The following is a 20,201-nucleotide window of genomic DNA, read 5'->3' as shown; positions in this document are numbered from 1 at the left end:
AAATTTCGTGAAGTCATTCTTAAAAGACCGCCAATTTCAAGTCATGGTAGGCGCCACCCCAGGGCCCATCACACACAATGCAACGGGAGTGCCTCAAGGGGCAGTTCTCTCGCCCACCCTCTTTAATGTTTCTGTGGCCGAGCTCGCCTTCCGACTTGACGAAGTGGAAGGCCTCAGTTTTACAATATACGCTGACGATATCACTTTCTAGACGGCCGGTACCCCACTAGCTACACAACAAAATACACTTCAGCATGCCCTGGACGTGACATCACGGTTCCTCGGGGACAACGGCATGGCCCTGCCCCTCACTAACACTAATTACATGATCGTAGCCCGCCGCCAAGGGCGGCGTACCAACTATAGCGACCTATTCAAGCTGTATCTTCACGGGATTACACTCGAACAGCAGCCCAGCCTCACCATCCTGGGCCTCACCATTGATCAAAATGGAGGGGCCCAAAGCTGGGTGCGCTCCATTAAAGGGACCATGAAATGATTTTAAAATCGAGTTTCATCCACCGCACGTCGTAAAAGGTGTGAAAAGAAACACAAAAACACAAAAATAGGGAGCCCAAAAAAATTATTTGCTATAGAACTTTTAAAAGAAAACTGGACTCTTTTGCGCCTTCCTTCCTTCGCCTGTTCACTACGATGCATCCGCGGAAATGGAGCACGTCAGCCAAATCCAGGTCGCCTATTGGGTAAGAGCCTACCTCACCAGCACCGCGATCGTAAACAATAAATAGCCGGCGAATGTTTCCTAAATGTTTTGTTAAATAATATTCAGATCCACATTTTGTAGCATAATTAGAGATGTGTGGCGAAAATTGCCAAATTTGATAATGCTGAGAGCCAAGCGCCATCTATCGTGTGGTAAACGAAGCAACTACTGCGCGTGCGCAGTAGGGCAGGGCCGACAGTTATTTGGGTGGCGGCGACCGACGAACGTTTATTTTCTTTGTTTTCCTTCCTCTCAAAACTCTGACTGACTGAACGTTTATTTTTCTACGTGTTCTTCCCGCGCGTGCCGACTTCAAGCAGCAAGAAAACAGTACTTAAAACAGACCACGACGAACAAGAACGGTGGATCCACCGACTCCGACGAAGCGAGCTGCTCAGAATATAGGCCTAGCAGGCATTCCGACTCGGCGCTGCGTTGCTTCGTCGCAAGACCGTCTGCCTACGACCGGCTGGCGTGCTAAATGGAATATGCCCGCGCGACCCTTGTGGACCCTTCCCGTATTATAGTTTGATCGCTGACCTCGATTCTAGATTAAGAGGTGAGGTCAATCTCTTCCCCTTGTTTTCCGAGGCAGTGTTGACGAACACTCGTCGAAAAGGGACTCTCGTCGATTCTATCTTCTTGTTTTGTGTGATATAGAGCTGAAATAAACGCCGTATGGATTACCTTCGTAACACGGTATGTACACTTTGTTATTAGTATGCCATTTTTATTCTGACAGACTGCACGTCACTGTCGAGCTATAACAGTTCGTGGGAGGTATACGTACAACCCCGGTCCAACCTTTCTTTGCCGAGTGTCGCGTCAGTATCGAGTTGCAATCGTAAAAGAACGGTCCCGAAGCGCTTACAAACAGCGCGAATACAGCACTTCCATCAAGCGCGCGCGTCCGCTCCGAGTGTAAACAAGTATTTACGTGGCTCTTGCTGACACTCGTAGTTCAAACGTATCTTTTTTAACGTCGGCTCGCTCCTGCATCTCCGAGGCCGCGAAAAACGCCATCTACGTCGCTTTGCAAACGACTGACACGGGCCGGCCCTTCTGCCAACAATGACGGGGTGGTTGACTTCTGGAGTCTTCACCGGAAGACTCGCTGCACTTCCCAACAGGCACCCATGCTGTCGCTGTGGCGCAACATATCTCATTGAATTTCGCTCAGCTGCGATGCGGCGATGAGAGGCGCCGATTCAGGAAATACGTCGGTGACATCAGCGCAGTAAAACCTACCGGCGCACCCCAACTCCTTGCCGCTAACACTCCCATTCTCCTACTGCCGAGAGAACTTCCGGTTCCGGAAACGGCCTACGTCACGGCTTGTTTTGAGGTCAGTTGGAGAGAATGAAAAAGTCGATATTTCAATAATTTTTTGTGTAGAAGTTAATAAACCGAGACGAAAACGGATGCCTGTTCGGCATTCAGTGAACATTGACGGTTTAATGTAAAAGTTATCTGGAAAAAGTAAAAAGGTCATTTCATGGTCCCTTTAAAGCCCATTGGAAGCACGGCTTATACATTATCCGTCGTACCACAGGCAAAACCTGGGGTGCTCAGGAAAAGCTCCTGCGTCAGTTGATCTGTTCACTCCTTATTTCTAAGGCTGTGTACGGGTACAACTATCTCCAATTGACTCGTACGCAGGAGCGTACACTTGAAACTCTTAATCGCGCAGCTATGCAGGTCATCACTGGCTTGCCCAAAATCACCCCCGTAGCCCAACTCCACTCGGCAGCACAGCTGAACTCCATTAGAGAGATTGCCGCTGAAATGCTCATCAGGCAGAAACTCCGTCTTCAGGGAACCCAGGCCGGCCGGCTTATACTGAGTCACCTGGGAGATCCCGTATTCCAGGTACCCAGCAACGCCCCTCCTAACCCTCCGTGGGAGGACACGCTACTTGTAAACCTAAAACCACTCCCACAGTCACACGGCCCGCGTCCTGTCAATCGCAAGCGGGCGGCTGCAACTCGGCACATCAAAGCCCTTACCATATTGGAAGCGGACGAACAAAATTTATTAATTTACACTGATGCTGCCCGAGCGGATGACGGAGAAACCACTGTTGCCTATTACCTACACACCACCCGGCAAACATGCAGCAAAATTGCACCGTACACACCAAGTTCCAAGACTGCAGAGCTCCAAGCAATTCTGTGGGCCATTCAGTCACACTCACATCACCACGGTAGGCGTATGTACATATTCACGGACTCACAGGAGGCAGTGCGAGAGTGCACCTGCCTGACCAGCCACAATGGAACCGTCCGGGAGCTCCGATCCGTATGTAAACTATTCCGCTCCAATGGGGGCCACATAACAATAACGTGGATACCCGGCCACGCCGACATTCCGGGTAACGAGAAGGCGAACACAGCCGCGAGGGATTTATTACTTACTTTTGAACCCTCACAAGGCTGTGTCCGCCCCTCCGATCCCAATCCCGCCCAGGTTCCCATGGACCCATTGGAGCGCAGGGAGGCCGCTCGTCTCGCCAGAAAGGCGCGACTTGCTGCTCTCCTCCCTCAGGAGCAATGTCCCCTCCCGTCTGGATATACTAGATGGGAAAGGATTTGCCTCCGTAAACTTCATACACAAACGGCACTGACACCAGTGTGGAGGGCCAGATTTCACCGCCCTATTTCCGAGGATGATGTTGGCCCTAGCCCACTCTGCCCCCAGCGCAAAGTGCCGGCGAAGTGCCCTCACATTATATGGGACTGTCCCAAGCACTCCATGCACAGGGCTAAACACCTCAATCTAATCCTGGCGAGCTATCGCCCCACAAGTTACGCGGAATGGACACGCCCACACACCACAAAGCCCCCCGATCGCCGAAAACACATTCTCGACTCGCCGCTTGCCTTTGTGCGTACAGCGAACCTTCCCCTGTACATATAATTATCTTTCCTTCCTTAACCTTCCTCACTATCCTCTTTGGTCCTATCTTCCCTACCTAAGCCACCGTTCCAGATGAATATACTTCAAGCGGCACGACGGTTATTTCATTTTCTGCTAATAAAAAACGTTTCAATCAATCAATCAATCAATCATTGCAGGTTGCCTATAAAGCCGCACTAGTCTGAAACGCCAAAGGCATCGCTTTTTTCTCCGACAACCAAATCTCGTAAGAACTACTTCGCGCCGCGTATGAACAATGCGCAAAACTTGTCTTTTTTTTAGGTGAAAACGGGTATAGATCAACTCATTTTAGAAAAACATCAGACATCACAACATTTTATGACGTTCTGAAGGAAAAGGCCACTTTGAATGCGTTTATGTTTCAGTTTCCCATCGAATTGCAATCTTTGCTGAGGCACGCAGCTAACGTCTTGCCTCAATCGTAGAATGAAAGGAAGTGCGGCTCACATGCACTGCGCACCTCGGCCACTGGAGGGCAGATCGATAGCACAAAGATTGCTCTCCGAAAGGAAACCGAAACCTAGTAAAGCATTCAAATTAACCTTTTTTTTTTCTCCCGGAAAGTCGAAAAATGCTGTGTGCGCCTTATATTTTTATAAAATGAGTTCTCATCATACCTTTAACTTAATAGTTAAAAAACTAATTTTTCAAAATTATTTTATAAACAAATTATACTGAATGTTAATATTTTTTCAGATGGACCCTTTGGCAGAAACCAATACCGCAATGACTCTTTTTTTGTGCGATGCACACTTTTCACAGAAACGATTTGGTTCACGTTTCAAGAAACATTCTACATAAAACAACATAATAAAAAAAGACAGGGAGTACAAAAATAAACTTGAATATCCCAATTTTAAGTTCAGGTTCTTAGCTGATTTCATGGTAGATGTGACTGGTGACACTGCAGTCTTCTAGAATCCTGTACCATATCTACCGCCATTGAAAGTAGAGCTACTCAAACATTAAAAAAATGAGCAACTACAGTTGTGGGCTAGCGGCATTATTAGGCATAGTGTTTCAACATAAGGAAATATTATACTTTAATATGACTGTGAGGAACACAGACACAACCTTTTATAGCTCAATGAACCCCTGACACATTAAACGACCAATGAAAATATCTTAAAATAAAAAGAACACCATGCGTACCGTGAAAATAAAATTCCTATGTCACGAAATGCATTCATAAAAAAAATCATTTAAAGGGATACTGAACTGAAATTTGGATTTCGGAAAATAAGGTCGCAGAAGCATAGAACGGGACACTATGAACTCCAATACATCACTTATACATCCATATCTCAAACAGATGGCTATACTTAAGGAAAACAAGGGCGCAATCAAGCAAGGGCTATGAGGCTATGCCGTCATTGTCTTCCTCGAAAATATGAGAATGAGGGGAAGCGGCCTCGCTTCGGTTCACCATATCGACAGGACGTATCGAGGAGGAGTGCGAATGAGAATCGTGACGTGACCTGTCTCGTCGGCCGTGTTCAATCGCACGCTTCTTTTCCAAAAATACGGCGATCCGTTGGAGATATCAGTGTATGAGTGATGTTTTTGGATTTTGCAGCGTCCCGCCTAGTTTTGTGAGCTCGAAATTTCGTTTCAGTATCACTTTAAAGCACTACACTCGTACTTGTGGCCACTCCGGACTAAATAAGTGACTGAGTGGTCTAAAAACAAATACCTGAAACATTGAATGCGGTAAATTCACAGATCTAAGGAAGTGACAAGCTTGCTCGCATGCCGCTTCAAACGAGTTACCAAACTGTGTAGCGGCATGCTACCACCTGTTTCGATTTTGATGAGGCTCATCCAAGCATAAAAACGAGGGCGTGAGTGGCCTTCCTCGGAGTCTTCTTACGCACCCCAGGAGCTGTCAACGTCGTCCACCCTCGGATGCATCCTGTGGAAGTGTTGTACTCAAACTTGTCTTGGATAGCCATCTCGTCTATCATAAGTACGCACTTCCGCTCCTCTTCACGAAGATGGGAGACTTTAGCTTTGAGTAGCACGAAGACCTCGCCCAGGATGCCGGGTTCAAACTTGATGCCTAGACCATGGAGGAACACCACATCAATGCAGCTGAATCATAAACTCAAGCAGACTGCAAAAGAAACAAGGTTTCTGGTATTTATGGAAATACTTGAGTGTGTAGAATATGAGTGTCTTGTGGCATTACACCAAAAGTTCTGCATTTTTACTTTAAACTAAAAAGAAAAATGGCATATCTTTTTTCTTTAAAAAAATTTTCAGGTATTTTTATGCAGATTCCTTTTTGCATCGTAAATAAATGCTGCTCCTTAACAGAAGACTGCTCCTTAACACAAGCTTTACATGTATTGTGTACTACGTTCTTGCTGAATCAATTACATAAAAAAATACTGTTACAATATAATAAATTGCTAACCTTCTAGTCGCCGCCTCAGCGTCCTTGTTAATGGGTAAGGCTGTTGTTTGGAACGAAGCACATTGTAGCCGGTGGTTCCACAGGGAAAATCAATCTGTAGGGAATCTTTGATCGTCTGTGGTGACCATTTGACTTGAGTCTTTCCACGCCGTGAGAGGAAGAGAATTTGGTCGTCATTAAACAGGCCCCTCAGGTTTGATTCAAGGTTTTCCTTCGCACGTGTTAAGGAGAGATTGCGACGCTTTAGCAGTCTGCTCTGCCGTTCAAGTTGCTGAATTCTCTCCTTGAGCTGGCTCATCAGATCTGGTGTAATAGGTGACGTGCTCTGCAAGAATTATAGCATAGTTGAAATATCAGAACCATGACAAATAAAAATGCTCATGTAATGCTACAAAACAAAATCTGACAAAGTTATATTATTGCATAATGAGACAATTCATGTAGGTGCCACAGAAATTTGACATTTGTAATCACCGTGGCAGTTGAAGTAGATGGACTCTGCTTGGGGAGTGTGAGTGTGGAACAACCAGGGACAACAAGCACGCTTGTTGGCAGCGTTAATGCTATCAGCTGCAGCATTTACTGCGACCTCACCGAAGGCTGAGCAGCATTCCTCAGATCCATGACTAATGGCTGGGCCCCAGTGGCCATCGTAGGAGGACCAGACGCCGCGAAAGCTGTCGGCTGCAGACGTGTTTTACGACGAACAAGTCAGTGAAGAAAAGGAAGTCATCTCTATGTAGAAGGACTTGATTACAGAGGCTTAGCAGAATTGCTTACGTCTGTAACTAGAGGTAAAGTCTCGGATGTCGCAGGACGAATGGGCTCCGCAAACATCGTCGGCTGCAGAGAAGTTTCACGACGAACAAGTCAGCACGTAAAGGAAAGGAAGTCATCTCTATATAGGAGGACTTGATTACAGCAGGCTGAGCAGAATTGCTTACGTCTGTGACTAGAGGTAGGGTCCCGGATGTCGCAGGACGAATGGACTCCGCAAACGTCGTCGGCTGCAGAGAAGTTTTACGACGAACAAGTCAGTATGTGAGGGAAAGGAAGTCATCTCTATGTAGGAGGACTTGATTACAGAAGGCTGAGCAGAATGTTTTACCTGTGTGACTAGAGGCAGGGTCTCAACCAGCGTAGAACTGCAGCCATCAGATGCTGATGGCTGCGGAGAGGTTCCAAGTGATAGGTTAGAGAGGTGCAGTCAGCCAAGAAAAAAAGAACGAGGCCTCTATTTGAAGACATTTTATGAATTAAAGGGGCACTCAAGCGGTTTTCGGAGAAGCTACTTTTTGGTGCGATGACGTTAAGGATGTGTCAGTGAATGATTATCTTCAGTTTTAGAAGGCAGAACCACCTATTAATCACGCAGGAATAAAATACGTGCGGACTCTTTTCTGTACTTGCGAGGACCAATGAAATTATCGTATGTTTGAAAATTTTGGCGGTCTTTATAAAGTTTCGCTAAAGAAACAATTTTCAGTTCATTTAAATATGTTGTGCATGATAATTTCACAAGACGTAAAATATTTCTAGTTTAGAAAACGCGATACTGCAATTATCGTTTCACAAACAAGGGACTACGTTTTCTCCTTGCCTTCCTCCGCGGGGGGTGAATTTCCCGTTCCCCAGGGATGCGCGGAAGTGCACGTATCTCCGCGCGTTGCAGGCTGGTCGTGCCGGTCGCGGGCCGGCCAGCTCCTTCTATCCGCAAACATGGCGTCGGTGGTGATCGTCGGCGTGGTGAAAGCTCATCGTTCCGCGTAAAAGCGCTATCCTTGACTGTGAATTTTCGTCGTGTGTCGCTATGATAACCCAGCACGTACTAGAAGGGAAGATCCACCTTCGCGTGCGGCGATGTCGTGGCGGCACTCTCAAGACAGCAGAAACGCCCGTGCCGTCGTGTTTGTTTTCTTCGACTACAGTGGTGCTTTCTAAGTATTTGTGTCCTCGAACATCGCCCGGATTTCTTATTTGGCGCATTTCATGCGTGTGCTCAAGTTCAAGGTATTACTGGCGCGTACCGTATAAAGGCTGCGAATTTTCACGCGTTTTCATCACCGGAGACAAGTGATTAGTGTTAGCAATCCTGAACGCTCGCAACGTCTAGCTGATCCCGAAATCATATTTCTACGTTGCTATATCGCTGCATGCTAAGATTATATTGTCTTTTATAATCGTAGAAAAGGCGTATGGCGATATTTGTACTATTGCAATGTCGTGTATTAGAGTCGTGATCGTCCAAGACGGCGGTCTGCATCTTTTTATTTTCGTTTTTTCATCCACTGTACCCTGCAAGCCTATCAAGAAAAAATAATATATAAAGCCTTAGGCTATAAAAGAAATGTCTGTCTATATTCTGTTACGGTATTGAGTAGCAGTGCGTCCCCTTCTTGAGGGGCCGCTGAAACAGCTGACGGTGGCGTATAGAAGCGGTCGCCGTGCTGACGATCCGCTGCGCTTGTTGTAGTGGTTGCAGGTGTGTGTACGCGCGGCGCAGAGCGGTCGTTCCGGTTGCAACGGACGCAGACGTAGGTACGCGCTCGTTTCACATGTCTGAACCAGCCTTCCCCCCCGTCCTCCCGAGGCGAAAGTCAACGTGCCGACATCGTTTGACATCACGTACCAGAGGTAACGCTGCGATGTGAAACGTTGGTTTGGTTACGACTTGCCCCCACCGCAAATCTAAGAGCGCCTGAAAAGTTTTGCGTTTCGTCGTCCTCAGAACCCGAACACGACTCCGAAGCGCTGCTATCGTCCACATCGCACGTCGGAGTGCCGTCACAGGAAATCATCCCCAGGTCGGCTGTCCGCCGAAGAATTCCAACCTATAACGGCGTCAGGTCCTCGAGCGTAGAGAACTCCGCCATTATCGAAGCTCGAATGACGAAGATGTTCGGCCGATGCGGCTACCTCGGGATCACTGCGCGACGGAACGTCGTCCAACGCTACTGGCCCGAGATCCTCTCGATAAGCGTGCGAGGACCAATGATAGTGGTTTCGTTTTCGGATGGATCCGAGGTTTGGCGGCCTTCAATTACAATTTTATTAAAGAAAGAATCACAGTATGACTATACTTTTTGGTTCTTAGGGATACTTAGGGCGTCTAAATTCAGCTGTCATCATCAAAACACGAACTCAAAAATCACTTGAGTGCCCCTTTAAACACAGACTGAAAGGTGTTCCCTGTAACTTGCTGCACTGTGTTGGGCAGTGGTGAGCAACCTGAAGCAGTTGACACCAGTGTGGGCTCTAGCTACAGTCATTGATTTCGAGGAATTGGCATCAGTACGGCAAAGTTGTAAGAGGAAAATCGGTCAGCTTGAATAAGCAAGAATAAGGTTTCATGATCTCACCACAGAGTCAGCTGCAATGTCAAAGTCCTGGAGCAACAGCAAGGTCCGAGCTGCATCGAAATCGCTTGATGGTCTGGGCGAGGCATGCTACAGAGAATTTTCAGAGATTGAAAGTGCAGTCTAGTAACACTGCATTTTCCCTCCATAAAACTAATTGAGTTCTCATTTCTCAAGTAGTCTCACAAATTCATTGAGGTTTATCAAGCTGTTTTGCTCAACTGCAAAGGCAGACATTGATCACAATGATTTTTGCCACACCCGTTCTTAAACTTTGGATAAAGCCACGTGATCCTATCAAAAGTGTCCCATTAAATTAAAACTCGTAGTTAATCTAGGCATGCTCGGTTGTGTTCACTGATCAGAAACACTCCTGAAGGCCTTAGCAGTTGGCACTTCGACGCAAACTGGACAAACAGGATATGTATTTGACCACCCTTCATCAATTGACACAAGGTCACAGGAGCGCGCGGTAAAGGGGAAACAAGAAAAACAAAGCCAGGTGAGTGACGAAGCTGTCGACATTCGGTTTAGACACTCGCGTGATTCTTGACTAGAATGGGGGTATTGTACTGCGATTGGTTTTAATCGATCAAGGGTGTATGTAACCTGGTTCTCTCGAATGGGCTTTCCACAAATGGCGATCAAGAGCAGCGTGACTTTAATTCGCTCGACAACTTTTTTTTTGACACTAAAACACTAACTTGCACGAGTGAGACGTACGCGAAGGAGCAGCGATTCGTTTACATGCTATTACTACCTCGGGAACAAGTTACAAATTAAGTCGAGTTCAAATACCACTGTTCTGGCGAAGTCCGCGCTGTCAGTATAGGGAACATATTTAATATAACAAAATCGACTTACCTCACACAGTGCCATTCGTTCAGAGGGTTTCTACTTGTTGCTCTTCATTTTTGCAAGCCATATTTTCCGCCGTGCTTTGTCTCTTGGCAGTTTGAAAAGTCGGAACCCTTTTTTAGTGCTGTTGCTGCACCCTACAGCACAGCAGCCGGCCATTGCATTTCCGTTCATAGCAAAAAGACCAAGCAAACGCCGCCGTCGCCGAAAAACTTGCACGCGGCTGCAGCGCGGTACGTATGGGCTGGGTGGAATGATTGAAAATGGCGGTTTGTTTTGGCGCGCATGGAGCGTCCCGGATGTTGCCGGAAGTGACACTTGCATCATGTTGCTAGGCGACTACGTGTCGAATCAGAACGTACATTGTCATTACGTGATGGGCGGTGCTAGAAAAGCGGCGAGATCACACACTGGCCAAACTGTCCTCTATATATGGCTCTGGCAAGGACGTGAGGTCAAATAGTTTCTCCGTGTGGCTTAGTGCACGCATTTGTCTTGTATTCATACGCGATCTTCTTTCGCGCGGGCGAGAGCGAGAGCGGGTGACGGGCAATTCAACGCAGCTGCGCTTCGCGTTTGGTGCGTTCGATTTTGTGTCGCTCGGAAGTGTTGCGTTCGCCTCTGGCGTCAAAGCTTCTGAAGTCCCACATTGAGAATACTCGTAAGCGACCGTCTGTGGAAGCTTCGCATGTTGAGGTTTCTGGTGAGATCGAGCCATCTTGTTCCAACCCGGATGATTTTGTTTGCGAGATTAACGAAGGTGGTCCTCAAGCCGCGACCATGCGAGGCTCGCCGTCAAAGCTCCTCGGCGAAGGGGACCCGGTATGTCCCCTTCGGTCGGTTCTTCGGAGCGGTCTGAAGCTGCAGGAACAGGTATCGTTTTAGACTCTAATGCGGTCGAATCCACGGTCGAACCGTCCGGAAACTTGCAACCAGCCGCATCCGTGCTCGAGGGTCGTCGCTTGGTCGACATTATGCTCTTATTTCAATCTGTTCAAAGGATTTGCGATCATGGTCCTTTCAGTTGTTCGTTTGCGGACATGGTGTTCGTTTTAGAACGGAGGCACGGCTTGCGCAGATCCTTCACGTTCGTGTGCAAGATGTGCAGCAAGATGTTATCGAGTCGGAGTAACCTCCTCGAACGACCGAGGCGAGTTCCAGCATGGACGTGAACACTGCTGTGGAGTCAGGAATAACCTCCATTGGTAGTGGGCAATCGAACCTTGTTGAGCTTTTAGCATCGATGAATGTGCCGTCCATGTCGTGCGAAACGCTTGCAAAGCATGAGACGACGGTGGCTCGGGGGTATTGAAACCGCGGCTCTGGAATCCATGAAAAAAGCCGGAGAAGAAGCCAGGCTCGAAAGAGAATCTGGTGGGATCGATGCCGAAGGCTGCCCGCTTGTGACGGTCATTGCTGACGGCGCCTGGTCAAAGCGATCGTAGAAGAACAAATATGATGCTCTTTCTGGTGTGGTAAGTACGCTTTCTTTTTATAAAGTGTGCACTTATAGATACGTGTAGAATATACTGTACCGATGAAGGTGTGCAGTTCCTGTGACAATAGGCTTTGGTGGATAGGATTCAGTTAGTCCCTGAAGACTCCACAGAATAAGCAATTTTTCACATGTTTTGAGCTGTTTCCAATTTAGAGGGGGGAGGGGAGGAGAAAGATAAGTTACTTCGCTGCAAAACAAAAGAACAACGCTTCGTTAGGAAAAGCTGTGAAATGACCCCGTAGTATTTCGACCTACTTTGGTGTGACGTTTGGGGAGACGACGCTCGCACCGGAGAGAGCTTTGTGCGCACGCACCTAATCTCTGCCGTGACGGCGCATTTCTCCGCGGCACAGCACTGGCCGTCCCGGCGGTCGACGCCCGCGTGATATTATTAAAAAATTGGGCCACTGTACGTGTTACTGTCTACAAAAAACAAAACAAATAATTAATCGAGGTTTTCTTGGCCTTACCGTGAATATTTTTTCTTTTTTTCCTGTAGAATTTGATACATAGTTTAGCTGTTTAATAAGCTAGGTCGCGGTGTTATCAAGCCCCTCGCAAAAGTTGGGGCCGTTATTTCGATGTCAGTGCGCTGTGTGTTAAACTGAAGTATTGGGGTGCATTATATGGAACGAAAGAGTGTACACCCTTTTTTTTTTTTTGAGTGTAGGTGGCATTGGTGAACGTCACCCCGCATTGGACAGGTGCCCGAGGATGCCCGCAGCAATGCGGGACGCGGGACAGGTCAAGGTCTGTCGTGGACAGATCTCGGCGCCGTCGACGGAAGTGGCTTGCCAGGCAGAGACCAATCAGCGCCGCGCCAAGCAGAAGTCAAGCCGGGCCGGACTTCTAGGAAATCCGAGCCAGTCGCCGTGCAGTCGATGGAGCAAGCCTGTTTCCAGATAGATGGTTAATTTTTTAAGTAAAAAAACAAAAAAATAAAACGAAAGGTTTATAAGTTTTACAAAACGTTTTTCTCTTCAGAATCAATCTGCTGTAACGTTTTTCTCTTCAGAATCAATCTGTTTGAGAGAACCGGGATGACCTCGGGGTTTCACGGTGGGTGTGGGGGGACAAGGGTTCTGTCGGCGTCTTTGCGACTGTGTTTGGGAGAGCCGGAGTGACCTCGGGATGTCGCGGTGTGGGCTGTTGACACGGGATCTGTCGGCAACTTGGAGTTGGCGCCATCAAAATTGTTTTTGACTGGAATGTACGGGGGCTTGGGAAAAGGAAGAGGGAAGGGGTGGAGTTTTGGGAAAAGGAAGGGAAAAAGAGGGGGCGGAGGGTGGCGAGTGACATATATGTTTGTCCTGTGAAATAAAGTTTGTAGCTGCGTTTGAGACTTCGTCGCTGTCGTTCTGTGTTTTGTCCCTTGTCCGTATCCCCAGTCTCGGGTTACAACTATGCTCAATTTACACCAGCTAGCCTGCACCCTCACAATTGCTTTATTAGCATCTTCTTTCACCAGATTGACCTTAAATGGCTGCCAATAGCTATTGATGAGATAATTGACAATTACCCATTTCGGCGTTGGTGAATGCACATGGTTTCAACTGGCTATTATTGGCTATCAGCCTCCACTTTTATATATATTTGATAGATATGGCTACAAATATTAATGAGTAATGAAAGCTGAGCTATTTCTGTTTATAAACTGGGATGAGTTCAGGTGGCTATTGTTGGCGATTGGAATATATTTCTGACCAGATTGGCTCAATGGCTACTAATGGATGTTAGTCAGTATAATAGCAATTATCTGCTGTCTGGGTGTTTATGAATGAGAATGGCTTCAAGTGGCTATTATTGGATATAAGCACCTATTTTCGAATACATTGGCTGCAAATGGCTAGAAACCGCTATTAGTAGATAACTATTGCTTGAGCTATTTTTATATTTACGAAATGGAATGGGGCTTCAAGTGGATAATGTTGGCTATTTGTAATTATTTTTGACCAGATTGAATTGAAATGACTGCTGATAGATACTGATGAGATCATTAAACAATTACATGCTATTTCGGTACTTAAAAATGAGTATGGCTTCAAGCTGCTATTATTGGCTTATGCATCAAATTTTAGATAAATTTGATTGAAATGGCTACAAATGGCTATTAGTGACTAGTGTTGATATTTATGGGTGTTTCAGTGTTTACTAACTGGAATGACTTTAAGGGGCTATTGTTGGCTATTAGCATATATTTCTGACCAGATTGGCTTCAAATGGCTAGCAGTGGCTATTTGCAAGTATAATTGATAATTATGGGCTATTTCAGTGTTTATGGATGAAAATGGCCACAAGTGGCTATTACTGGCTATAAACATTTATTTTTATTACAATGGCTTAATTTGGCTACACATGGCTATTAATGATTACTGTTGATAGTTATGAGTGATTTTTGTGTTCACCAACTGGACTGGCTTTAAGTGGCTATTGTTGGCTTTTATCATCTATTTCTGACCAGATTGGCTTCATATGGCTAGCAATGGCTATTAGTAAGTATAATTGACAATTATGTGCTCTTTCAGTATTTTGGATGAAACTGGCTACAAGTGGCTATTACTGGCTATAAGCATTTAGATTGGCTTAAAATTGCTACAAATGGCTAGTAGTGACTAGTGATATTTATCAGCAGGTTTTATGCTCACTAACTGGAATGGCTTTTAGTGGCTATTGTTGGCTATTAGCATCCATTTCTGGCCAGATTTGCCTCAAATGGCTTGCAATGGCTATTAGTGAGTATAATTGAAAATTATGTGCTATTTCAGTGTTTTTGAACGAAACTGGCTACAAGTGCTATTACTGGCTATAAGCATTCAGATTGGCTTAAAACTGCTACAAATGGCTTGTAGTGACTAGTGTTGATATTTTTAAGCAGGTTTCACATTTACTAACTGGAATGGCTTTTATTGGCTATTGTTGGCTATTAGCATCTATTTCTGGCCAGATTTGCCTCAAATGGCTTGTAATGGCTATTAGTGAGTATAATTGAAAATTGTGCTATTAGTGTTTTTGAATAAAACTGGCTACAAGTGGTTATTACTGAATATAAGCATTTAGATTGGCTTAAAATTGCTACAAATGGCTTGTAGTGACTAGTGTTGATATTTATAAGCAGGTTTCACGTTTACTAACTGGAATGGCTTTTATTGGCTACTGTTGGCTATTATCATCTATTTCTGGCCAGATTTGCCTCAAATGGCTTGCAATCTCTATTAGTAAGTATAATTGACAATTATGTGCTATTTCAGTGGTTTTGGATGAAACTGGCTACAAGTGGCTATTACTGGCTATAATCATTTAGATTGGCTTATAATTGCTACAAATGGCTAGTAGTGACTAGTGTTTATATTTATAAGCAGGTTTTATGTTTACTAACTGGAATGGCTTTTAGTGGCTATTGTTGGCTATTAGCATCTACTTCTGGCCAGATTCGCCTCAAATGGCTTGCAATGGCTATTAGTGAGTATAATTGACAATTATGTGCTATTTCAGTGGTTTTGGATGAAACTGGCTACAAGTGGCTATTATTGACTATAAGCATTTATTCTTTATCGAATTGGCTTGAAATAGCTACAAATGGCTATTAGTGGCTAGTCCTGATAGTTATGAGCAATTTTAGTGTTTACTAACCGGACTTGCTTTTAGTAGCTGTTGTTGTCTATTATCATTCATTTTTAACCAGATTGGATTCAATTGGCTAGCAATGGCTATAGCAAGTATAATTGTAAATATTCATGAATAGCTATTCATAGCCATTCAATGGATATTCATAAATAGCCATGCATAGCCATTCAATAGATATTCACGAATAGCCATTCATAGCCAGTTGAGGCCATTCTGGTAAAAAATAGATGGTAATAGCGAAAACTAGCCACACGAAGCCATTTCAGTTTGTAGACAAAGAAATAGCTGCTAATTATAAATACTAGTCACTTTAAGCCATTTGTTGCCAATTCAAGCCACCGAGGTCAGAAACAGATGATTATAGCCAATAATAGCCAATCCAAGCAACCAAGTCAAGAATAGATGCATATAGCCAATAATATCCAGTTGAAGTCACTCAAATCTATACACACTCCAATTGCATAAATTGTAAATAATAGTTGCTGATAGCCATGTATAGCCATTTCAAGCCAATCTAGTAAAACTAGATACTAATAGCCAATAATAGCCATTTGAAGTAATTTTCCATCATAATCACCGAAATAGCAAGAATTGTCAACTATATTTATGAATAACCATTTGAAGCCAGTCTGGTAAAAAATAGATGGTAATAGCCAAAACTAGCCGCATGAAGCCATTTCAGTTCGTAGACAAAGAAATAGTTGCTAATTATAAATACTAGGCACTTTAAGCCATTTGTAGCCAATTCAAGCCGCCCAGGTTAGGAACAGATGATTTTAGCCAATAATAGCCAATCCAAGCCAACCAAGTCAAGAATAGATGCCTATAGCCAATAATATCCAGTTGAAGTCATTCGAATCTATATAGACTCCAATCGCATAAATTGTAAATAATAGTTGCTGATAGCCATGTATATAGCCATTTTAAGCCGATCTAACAAAAATACGTGCTAATTGCCAATAATAGCCATTTGAAGTCATTTTCAGTCATAATCACTGAAATAGCATAGAATAGTCAACTATATCCACGAATAGCCATTCATAGCCATTTCAGTTTGTAGACAAAGAAATAGCTGCTAATTATGAATACTAGTCACTTTAAGCCATATGTAGCCAATTCAAGCCACCCAAGTCAAGAATAGATGCCTATAGACAATACTATCCAGTTGAAGTCATTCAAATCTAGACACACTCCAACTGCATAAATTGCCAATAATAGTCACTGATAGACATGTACGGCCATTTCAAGCCGATTTGGCCAAGAACTGCCCATAGCCAATAATAGTAGACATTTGAATCCATTCATATTAAAAAAACATCATGATTACTATGTCACTAATGTTCATTCTGAAGCAATTTAAGGTGATACTGTTAAGATGATATGCAATTGCTAACAATAGCCACTTGAAGGAATTTTCATTGATGAGTAGAGAATAGCAGAATATTGCGACCAATAAGCACTAATAGCCATTTTTTGGCAATTCGAGCCAACCAGGTCAATAACAGATGCCTATAGCCAATAATAGCCATTGGAAGCCAACTCAGCCTGCATACAATCAAATAAGTCGAAATAGTGACTGATCATCATTGATAGTCACTAGAAGTCATTTGGACCCCAAATCCGCCATATAATTTATAAACATGATAATATAGCCAATAATAGCCATGTGAAGCTAAATCAGTCTGCTCACAACCAGGTAAGTCGAAATAGTGACTAATAGCCATTGAAAGTCTCTAGAAGTCATTTGGACCCCGAATCTGCTGTATAAATAAAAAATATGATTGTATAGCCAATAGTAGCCATTGAAAGCCAACTAACCTGCATAAAATCAAATAAGTCGAATTAGTGACCAATAGTGATTGATAGTCACTAGAAGTCATTTGGACCCCAAGCCCACCTTATAATTTATAAACATAATCATACAGCAATAATAGCCGTATTAGGCCAACTCAGTCTGCACACAATCAGGTAAGTAGAAATAGTGACTAATAGCAATTGATAGTCACTAGAAGTTATTTGAACCACGAATCTGCCATATAAATAAAAAATATTATTGTATAGCCAATAATAGCCATTGGAAGCCAACTCAGGCCGCACACAATTAAATAACTCAAAATTGTGACCAATAGTCATTAATAGTCAGTATAAGTCATTTGAACTCCGAATCTGCCATATAATTTATAAATATAATCATATAGTCAATAATAGCCATATGAAGCCAACTCAGTATTCACACAATCAAATAACTCGAAATAGGGACTGATAATCATGGACAATCACGAGAAGTCTTTTGGACTCTAAATCTGCCATATAATTATAAATATGAATGTACAGCCAATAGTAGCCACTGGAAGCCAACTCAGTCTGCACACAACAAATAAGTTGAAAAAGTGACCCATAGTGATTGATAGTCACGGAAGTAATTTGGACCCTAAATCTGCCACATAATTTATAAACATGGTCACGTAGCCAATAATAGCCATATGAAGCCAGCCTAGTCTGCACACAATCAAATAACTCAAAATAGTGGCCAAAAGTCGTTAAAACTAACTAGAAGTCATTTGAACTACATATCTATCATGTCAAATTTTGATCAAAAAGCCAAAATCAACCATTGAAAGCCAACTCAGCCTGCATAAAATCAAATAACTCAAAATAGTTACAAATAGTCATTGATTGTCATTAAAAGTCATTTGGAACCGAAATCCATCATATAATTAGGAAATAAAATCAAACATTAAATAATTGTCATTCAAATCCAATCTCAGACATAACATTACAAATATCACGAAATGGTCACTAATGGTTAATAAAGTCCATCACAAATGGAACTACCTAATAAAGAGCTGCTTGGTCTATATGCCGCGAAATAGCTTAGGATATTGGCCCAGAGCCATTAATAGCCCTTGGAAGGCAATCTAGTTTATACTCGTTCAAATAACTCAGAAATATAATCCAATAGTAATTGCAGTCATTAGAGGCTAACCAAGCCCACAAAACGACAGGTAAAACTGAACCGGACACTATTTCTACTTCCTTATAAATACTGACTCTTCGTTAAACAGCCAGTGTAGCATTTACTGGATGTAATAACTACGTCGTGTAGCATTTCCAGACTCATTAGAAGTGAATCTCATACAATTTAAAATAAGGACCCATGGAGCAATTACATATTTGAATTGCTGTGCTTTATTTCTAACTGCAAAGAGCCAGTCACTGCAGCTCCATAAACTGTCAATTTACTAGAAAGTCACTAATTGCCGGTAGGTCATTTGTACCAGCTGTAATACATAGGTCTATATAATCTAAATACTTAGCGCCAATATGAAGCGCACCTCATTATCAGAAATACCGTGTATCAGCTCTTGCTCAATTGAAATCGGCACACCGATTTGCCATATATTCACAATTCCTGATAGTGTGTAGAGAAGAAATAGTGTAGTGAATGACTCTTTTCCTTTTAATTTCGAGTTCATAGTTTACCATCCCACACCGAGAGATGGCAGCACTTCTGTGTCTCCCGACAACCCCATGTATTTTGGCTCGAGTTTCCAGTATTGGTAGTCAATGGTATTTGGTACGACCTTGGCCTACCGTGCTAAACTTATTTCTTTTCTATCTTTCTGTTCTTCTCTCTTTTAATCCTCTCACCCCTCTCCCCCGAAACAAAGTAGCAAACCGGGACAAAATACCCAAAGTTAACTTCTTTGTCTTCCTTTCTGCCCTTTTTTCCTGTTATGAGAAAGCAAAAAAAAAAAAAAAAATAGAAGCAACTGAGATTTTGAGAGAATCGTTTTTGCAACTTGGTACGCTCAAGCCACGGCTCGCTAGTTTCGTGAAATCGCTAGCAAATCCGTTATCCTTTTATCAGAACCTGGCAGTTACGCTGGCGAAGAAATGGGGACGAGTCAAGCACTACATTTTTTGACAAATTACCCAAGCACCGCGGAGAATGCTCGGAATGCGGGAACATTTGCCCCACACGCTAGTGTTACCTGAAATAACGTGCCATTTGCTTTAGATTTTCTTTAGAAAAGGTAGTGTTACAGACACAAGCACGTGTAACTATTTTTGCAACATGCATATGCTCCTTTGTGATTGCTTAATTTAGCAAGATAACTATAGATCATTTCAGAAAAGCGCTTCTGGTCGGCGCCATTTTTAGCGTTCATGTGTGTGGCGCGTGCTTTGCTCGCCTTCCAAAGCGGCAAACATGCGCGTGCTGGGCTCTGAACTTATACCTGTAAACTGTGATCCTCGGAAACACTAAAATGTATGGAATGGAATGAACCTCATTCGTGTAGATCACGGTGTATGGTTACTGGTTCATGAGGATCGTGCTAAAGTGACAATTAAAATAACTCCGCAACCGCCGAGCCAAACATCAAGGTGCTAAAATACACAAATACACTATCCATCTTCAAATAAAGAATATTTCTCCGAAGATACAATACCGCGTAAAGTACAGAAATGTATCATCAAATTTTTAATGCAAAATAAGTCAACAAATTTACAAAAAATATTTGTAACAATATTTATCTTTATTTTTTTATTTTTTTTTTCTAACGGACTAGAATGCAGCTCGCTCAATGAGTTATCCACCAGTGCATGTGGGAAAAAGATAAATCTCAAGAGGATTTTTTTTTCATATTAAGTTTTAGTTTTGCACAGTTTCCACCAGTTGCACATTTGCATGCCTCCCCTCAATGACATTAATCATTTTCATGGTTTTTAAAACTTTTTCAGCCGTACATAACATTTCTCCGTAATATAATAAAATAAAAATGT

This window comes from Ixodes scapularis, unplaced genomic scaffold, assembly GCF_016920785.2.
Source record: "Ixodes scapularis isolate PalLabHiFi unplaced genomic scaffold, ASM1692078v2 PGA_scaffold4__175_contigs__length_147842914, whole genome shotgun sequence".
In the NCBI taxonomy this organism is placed as follows: Eukaryota; Metazoa; Arthropoda; class Arachnida; order Ixodida; family Ixodidae; genus Ixodes; species Ixodes scapularis.
The sequence above is the reverse complement of the archived record's forward strand: the minus strand, read 5'-3'. Positions refer to the sequence as shown.